This window comes from Ambystoma mexicanum, chromosome 9, assembly GCF_040938575.1.
Source record: "Ambystoma mexicanum isolate Mex_15411 chromosome 9, UKY_AmexF1_1, whole genome shotgun sequence".
Classification (NCBI taxonomy): domain Eukaryota; kingdom Metazoa; phylum Chordata; class Amphibia; order Caudata; family Ambystomatidae; genus Ambystoma; species Ambystoma mexicanum.
This window is the reverse complement of record NC_090931.1, coordinates 584,806,408-584,814,427: the sequence shown is the minus strand read 5'-3', so window position 1 is coordinate 584,814,427 and position 8,020 is coordinate 584,806,408.

Sequence of the window (8,020 nt, the reverse complement as noted above, 5' to 3'; positions counted from 1 at the left end):
TAAGCAAGGAGGACAGGCCAGGGGAAATCCCACGGCCAAAAAACAGAATGAGTCCGAAAATCTGACAGAGAACTGTTTTTTTCAATAAAACCCATATGAAATAGGGACAGATATGGACATCAAGATGATTTGCCAGCTCTCGAATAACTCCAAGCTTGATGAGACCTTAAAAACGGGTATGACCTCACAATTAACTTTTCATTTCAGAAAACCTAAGGTGGTAAGGGAATGGTTACGGGGCTCAACTATATGATGCATATGTGTTAATACATTAATTGGTCAGAGCCTATCTGAAAGCTCCGCCTGAGACCACTTTGTGGATTGCTACACATGTCATCACAATGCACTGTGAGTGGCTGCTTCACCGTTGGTAGTGGAGTGCTGAAGTTGTGTAGGGATATGTCAATATTGGTATTCTCGGCCTTGGCACCTTGGAAGGATACCAGCACATGAGCAACAATTTGGGGTGCTACTTGTCCCAATAAGGTTACCATTTCTGAATGATCTATGCCACAAGTCAGGACATTTATCTTTCAACATCTTTTGTCCCGAGAACTGGATGGGAATGAAGGTCTATGTCTCTGAATCTAATGAATAGGCATTATCCTCCAACTGTAGGTCACGTGTGTGGAGACCACATTTTGGATTATACTGCTCCTCATTTATGAGCATTTTAGCCATTTTTACTGCAGGCGTGACTACCTTCCTTGGCCTCTAGAGACTTGTTCGAGCTACTTTCCTTTCAATATTAAGTTTGAGTTGGTGGGAAACTGACCTTCCAATATTACTAGTTTCCTTATTTGATCTAAGAAATCTGTGTCTCATGCCTGGGAACTGTTATCGTGTGCACTTTTGAGCATCGATTCAAACCTTTCTTTCCCTAATAGCCTTGACAAACTAAATGTACTTGTTGATTCTTTGTGATTTTACCAGAACATTTGTTGATGGGTTTTTTACCAAAAAAATCCATTGAAAAAATCACTGATTTAAAAAAATAAAAATAAATAGGGATTCCAAGATGCGAGCCAGGGAAGGAGACGCGTGTGAGCGCATCTCTTGCCGGGCAGCAACAATAAAGAGGTTCAAATAAGAATTGGTACCGTCTCTCCCACAAGAACCCGATGGGGATCATCCGCAGGGAAACCTGATAGGTGGAATTACTGGAAGCCGGTCAAGCGTAGAAGGGGCTGGTGAGGATCAGCATGGCGCGGCAGGAACAAAGACCAGACACCGGAGTGGAGGCGGTAGAGCATCAAACAGCAGGGGGACGTGCCTCCCTCACTACCCACACACCCAGGCCGCTGCAGGAAAGACACACCGGTGCGAGTACTCGGGAAGGCTCAAGAGATTCAAAGGCGCTGGAGGAAAATCTGTGATAACAATGGCGAGGAGGAAGCATACCACTCCGAGCAAAAGGGGCCCTTCACCGGCGTCCTGCTGGAAATCCAAGTGAAGGTGAGCACGCCGGAGAGGGGAGAATAGAAGCACCACCACAGTCCAGCTCCCAGCTGAATAAGGGGGGTCCAGGAGCCAGCCAAGCACGCAAGACAGACCAGAGGGGCAGCAGGGAGCGAAGCAGAGCACCCCCACCCCTCGGAAGGCACCCAAGAGGTGCAGCGGGATGCTAGGACGGGAGGGAGCAGTAAAAAATACCCAGAATCCCCCAACCACGGTGAAGGGACCCAACATGAAGAGGCACGAAAAGGTGCACGGCAAGGGACTTTCCCACACAGGGCTCACATCACAAGAGCTCTGGAGCAACAGCGGACTAATTCCCGGACAGAGAAGCATCCAAAATGGAAGACGGACACCCCGCGCTCGCAGGCAGAGATTTAGGCGGCAACCTCCACAGTAGGAGCGGGATAGCGGGACATCAGGCCACGGTGGAGCGGAGGGGGCAAAGACACATAGAAGCCCTGACAGTACCGGGGGAATTACAAGGATCTGACGATCACATGCCTTGTTCCCCCCTACCAGGATTAAATTAAGGTGCCCGGGAAACCCAAACAACCGAGTATAGCACAAAAAGACTGCTCCGCACTTAAGGCGGCAAACCACCAGCTCTGCGGACACAGGAAGGAATTTCCCCCCCACAGGGATCCTTCAGGGAACAAAGCAGCAGGGACCCTAATGAGGAACCAGGAAGGGCTCCGATGGGGACTGGAGCCACAATAGAAGGCCCCTAGGCTACACAAGCGCACTAGGCTGCCCAAGAAATCCCCCTATAAGACATCCGGGCATATATCCTCCCAACCACAAACGAGACGCCACGAAGGGCGAACAAGGGAGGAAATAGAGATTCAAAACACAGAGGCCCAAGTTAAATTCACCATAAAACAGGATGGAAAAGCGGCATTGGTCGAAAGGGGGGTGGGCACACCCATGCCACCCCAACCCCCACATCTCAACACACTAGTACAGAGCAGGAAGCAGGAGTTGCGCCAGGAACACCCAGTGGGACACATCAAGAGACAGGGGAGCGGACACTAAAACAGAGCATGAAGCAGGCGTTGTGCCGGAACACCCAGAGGAACACTTCAAGAGACAGGGAAGCGGATCCCAATCATGGGGCAGAATTGAACAGAGAAGTACCAACGGACACAACGATAGAGACCAAACAAACCAGATTCACAACAGCCACACCCCTATAAAGGCAGCCAACCACTTGGAGTGAAGCATGCAAGGCACTACCAACACCAAAACGGCCACGCAACGAAAAGGACCAGACCCTCCCTAGAACAGAAATAGGCAGAGACAAGTGGGGAACCCTCACAGGTCGCAAGACAATGCTGTCTACACATTCCGCATCCTCAGGGGACCACGAAGAGGAGGAGAAAGCAGAACAGGACATAAAAACAGGAGAAAGTGTCGAGCAAGAGCAGAAAGAAGCAAAAGGGAACATATAGCCTTAATGTCCAAGTCGAGAGGGAAAGAGGCCGCAGCCTCACCACAGTATTTGACTTCCAGGCACGACTCCAACCTGATCCAGATGTGGACCACCAACACCTCCTCTGGCAGCAAAGGGAAAATCCAAGAGGACGTCTCTTCAGCACAAGCAATGACGGCAATAAAGGACGATATGCAAGAATGGTTCAGGGTTCTCCAAGAGAAATTCATGAGCACAGTTCAGGAACAATTTGCAACAGTCAGAGATGACATGAAGCAAGCGGTACAAGAGATAAGGACAGATGGGGCCAAACTTGAAGAACAAACTGACACATTAGAAAGGATAGTCCAAAACGTGGAAGAGGAAGCACTACAAAACAGCGAGACACATGAACACCTGGTGTGGATAATGCACAACTTAGAGCTGCGGTGTGAAGGCCTAGAGAACCGTTCCCGTAGGTCTAACATATGAATTAAAAAACATGGTGGAATCAGTGGAAGACAGAGACCTCAAGGTCGCAGTCCAAAAAGTATTCAATGACATTTTGGCAAACGTGGATGAAGAAGAAATCTTGATAGACAGGATCCATTGTGTGGGCCCAAGAAGGTCTGAACCGGGTGCATGCCCCGTGACGTACTGTTCGCTCTATCATCCAACCCCCAGAAAGAACAAATATTAAGGAAAGCAAGGGTTATGGACTACATCAGAATGAATGGGGTGGAAATACAGTTATTCCAAGACCTGGCACAAGTGATGTTGCAAAAAAGGAGGAAAATGGGCCGGAGGTGAAGGTGCTGGTTGCACAACAAATTAGATACAAATGGATGTTCCCATTTGGACTTCTTTTCACGTGGGAGGGCAAGCAACACAGAGTGACCACCTGTGAGGAAGGGGAACATGTTTTCAATGTCCAGGACGAAGAGAGGGAGGCGGAGAAGCAACCGACAACTCAAGGTACACTAATGAAACCGTGGAAATGGAAGACGATACGCCAAAAGAAGAAACACAACTGTCACAATAAATGAAGGAGGTGAAACTTCTAACAGCCCCCCTGAGAGCAAGGACGTAAGGGGCCCAACGGGAGAATGGACGCAGCATCCAGAGGGGACAGAAGGGAGCGACTAACCAATGACCAGTAAGCAGTCGCGGCCCGGCCAGGGGACTACCACCGGTAACCCGGTAAGACGCTAGGAGTGAACGCAGGGTTTAATCCAGAGTCAGCAGAGGGTCAGGAGCGACGGGCACAGCGCACAAGCAACCTTGGGACCCTGGTCCCTCCTTGGGGAAGTTTCTGGGATGTTGGGGGAAACACAAGTTTGGGGGAAATAAGAGGGTGAGATGAGGGAGAGGGGGGGACCGGGGAGAGCGTTGGGGAAGAGGACACATGATACGCTGGAGGAGCACCCACTGGACAAAACAGAGATGGGGGGCTAAAAATACTTATATTTAATTGGAGGGGCTTAAATTCCCCGGTAAAAAGGATGCTCAGTAGGGAAAGGTATGATGTTATAATGCTGCAAGAAACACATGTCAGATAAAGTGAAACTTCACATAAGAGGCTATAGACATATAATCAAATCCAATGCATTAGAAAAAAAGCGGTAGTCCTTATGGCGTTCCACAATAGCCTGGGGATACGGGTACAAGACACGGCAGAGGACAAATCGGGGAGATACATATTTGTAAATGCAACACTAGAGGGACACCCACTCCCACTTGTATCAATTTATGCACCTAACACGGGACAGGATGGATACTTGAGAGAGTAACTAGGGAAACCAGAAGAATTTGCAAAAGGGTATATAATACTGGGAGGGCACCTGAATCTAGCTTGGCAACCCGATAGAGATAGGAGTGGCAGGGGACACCAAGGGCACGGGGAACCCCAAAAAAAACAATCTCTGTCAAAAGATGGATAACCTCGCTCTTTGCGACATATGGAGGGGACAAAAGGCCAACAGAAAGGGTTTACCCACTTCCCCCATGTTTACAATACAATGTCCAGGATAGATTACTTCTGGGTGTCGGTTGGGCAAATGGGGAGAGTACAAGAGATAGACATAGGGCCCATATCGATATCAGACCATGCGCCACTGTTGGTGGAGATCACATTACCAGGCGGAATTAAAGGACTATGGAGGTGGAAGCTTCCACAAGAGTTGCTCTAAGATCCCGTGACGGAGAACAATATAAGAGAAAAGATTGTTGAATACTTCACCCAGAATGACACGGAAGAGGCATGGCTAGAAACCATTTTGGAAGCATTCAAGGCACTAATGAGGTGCCATATGATAGCGCTGAAGGCGGCCAAAGATAAGCATAGGGTCTAATGGGAGAAAGAATTCGAGGAGAAACTTCTAGACATTCAAAGGGAAATAATCCAACACCCCAGCAATAAACTGAAGAAGACCTTGAGACACGTACAGGGCCAACTAGACACGCTCTGTACGAAACAGGCAGAAAAGTGCCTACTATATCTTAAATATTGGTACTATATGAAAGCCAACAAGGCAGACCAGTGCTTAGCGAGACAATTAAGAGCCAAACAAAATACTCTAACAATCATAACCCTACCCAATAGACTGGGGGAAACACAGACACACAACAGCAATATATGAGAGGCATTCAGAGAATTCTATCAAACACTTTATAAATCGGACAACCCGGATAGCGAAGAGCAGGAAACATATCTCAAAAAGGTGACCATACCATGATTAACGGAAGCAGATAAACATGCCTTAGATAGGGAAATTAGTGAGGAAGAGGTCAAAAAAGCCATTGCAGGTCTACCATTAAATAAAGCCCCGGGCCCCGATGGGTATACAGCCTCATTCTATAGGAAATATTTTGATTCTCTGACCCCATTTCTGACAAGGCTCCATAACTCGTTCAAAGAGGTGGGGAACATCACAGCATCCATGAACGAAGCCAACTGGGATCCTATCGACCAATCGCCCTAATAAATCATTATTCAAAAATAAAACACAAAAATCCTGGCACGAAGATTGTCAACTCTCCTCCATGACCTGATAAGGCAAGATCTATTTGGTTTTATCCCAGAGAGGCAAACCTATGACAACACAAGGAGAATCATCCATCTGGTAGAGAAGATTGGCATCACCCGAACCCCAGCAATATTACTATCATTGGATGCTGAAATATTCGACCAAGTAGAATGGTCACTCCTCTTCAGGGCACTAAAACACATGGGAATGGGGGAGCAAGTTATAAAAATGGTACAAGCAAACTATAACACACCCTCTATCAGACTAGCCATAAATGGAGAAGTCACAGGTAAAGTTGAGATCAACAGGGGCACAAAACAGGGGTGCCCACTATCCCCACTCTTCTATGCCATTTACCTGGAGCCCGTACTTATCAGACTTAGAGAAGCAACCACCCTGAAAAGGATAGATATGGATGGGAAGGCACATAAAGTAATTGCGTATGCAGACGATATGTTAGCGGCCCTTACGGACCCAGAACGTTCCCATCCAGAAGCAATACAAGAATTGGAAAGGTCTGGGACAATATCAGGGCTAAAAATAAACAGACAGAAATCAGAACTTTACTAGCAGGGGACCATGATGAGATAAGGCGAAGGGCGGAATCCTTACAACTAAGGATAGCAGACAAAGGGATAACATATTTGGGCATAACTCTCACAGATACGGTGGAGCCCATATATGGGGAAATCTACCCGCAGCTACTGCAGAGAATTAAACAATACTTGGCCAGATGGAACACCCTAATGAAATTGTGGTGGGGTAGAATGACCTCGATTAAAATGAACACCATACCCAAGCCACTGTATTACTTCCAGGCTATCCCAATTAGAATCCCCAGATCCTTCTTTAGAGCATTGACAAAGGTGGTTATGTCATATATCTGGAAAAAAAGCCCCCACGAGTAGCAAGAACGGTTCTGTCAGCCCCCATCCAGGAGGGAGGCCTAGTCCCACCACATTTGCATAAATATGACCAATCTGTGCAGCTGTGGGCACTAAAATAATTAATCACGGGAGACCAACAAAAAATCTGGGCCGCACAAGACAAGTTGGTGGCGGGTGCCCCACTGGCAGAGACCCTATGGAAAGGGAAACTGCGCAGACACACAAATGTACATATTATCGAGGTGATGAAAGCATCTCTAGAACCTTGGGACGAATTGTCGACCTGAGGCGTCCTGATGGAAGTCCATGCCCCGTTTAAACCCATGTTCGGGAACCCAGAGTTCCCACTGGGAATGGAGAAGGTGGCATTCGGAAAGTGGGAATCCGCAGGATGCACAAAAATAGGGGATATGTTCCAAGATCAGAAAATTAGAACATTTGAGGAATGTAAGGCCCAGTTAGACCTGATAGACTCGGATAGATACAAATACGAGCAGCTCAAACATTGGCTGACCTCACCGATCATTAAACATGCGGCTATAAGAGACCTCACTCCCTTCCAAACGTATACAGTGACCAATGCAGGCTCGGGGAAACTGGTCTCATCACTATATAAATGTATTAATGTTCAGAAAGAGGACCTCAGCTGGAGTTGCATGAAGAAGTGGGAAGTCACCTTAGGGGAAACAGTTCCAAAACAATAATGGGATGGGCTCTGGAAAAACATACCCAAGCTGACACAGGCTAGACAGATGAGGGAAATGTCGATAAAAATGGTGGTGCAATGGCACTATACACCGGAGAGATTGAAACAATGTATCCACAGACTTCAAATAGGTCCTGGAGAGGCTGCTCAGGAGTAGGGAACTGGGGACATATCTGGTAAGACTTCCAGGGGATAGAGGGCTTTTGAAAAGAAGTAAAAAAACAGATACAGGAGATATTAGGCATGGGCCAAATAGGAGAAAAAGTATGGCTATGCGGGATGTGGGACCCAAGATCCAAGGACTATACGAAGAAGCAGAAGAGGGGTATAATGGGGTATAATGGGCTTATTGATAGCCGCATGGCTAGCGATATCCCAGAAATGGAAGCAGCGAGCCCCGCCCACGATCTTTGACTGGTTGCAGAAGGTGTGGGCACTATTAACAATGGAATGAATGACACATAAACTCCAGGGAACCCAAGGGTTTTTCCAAAAGGAATGGGGATCTGTGCTGGCGTATCTACAATCAGACTAT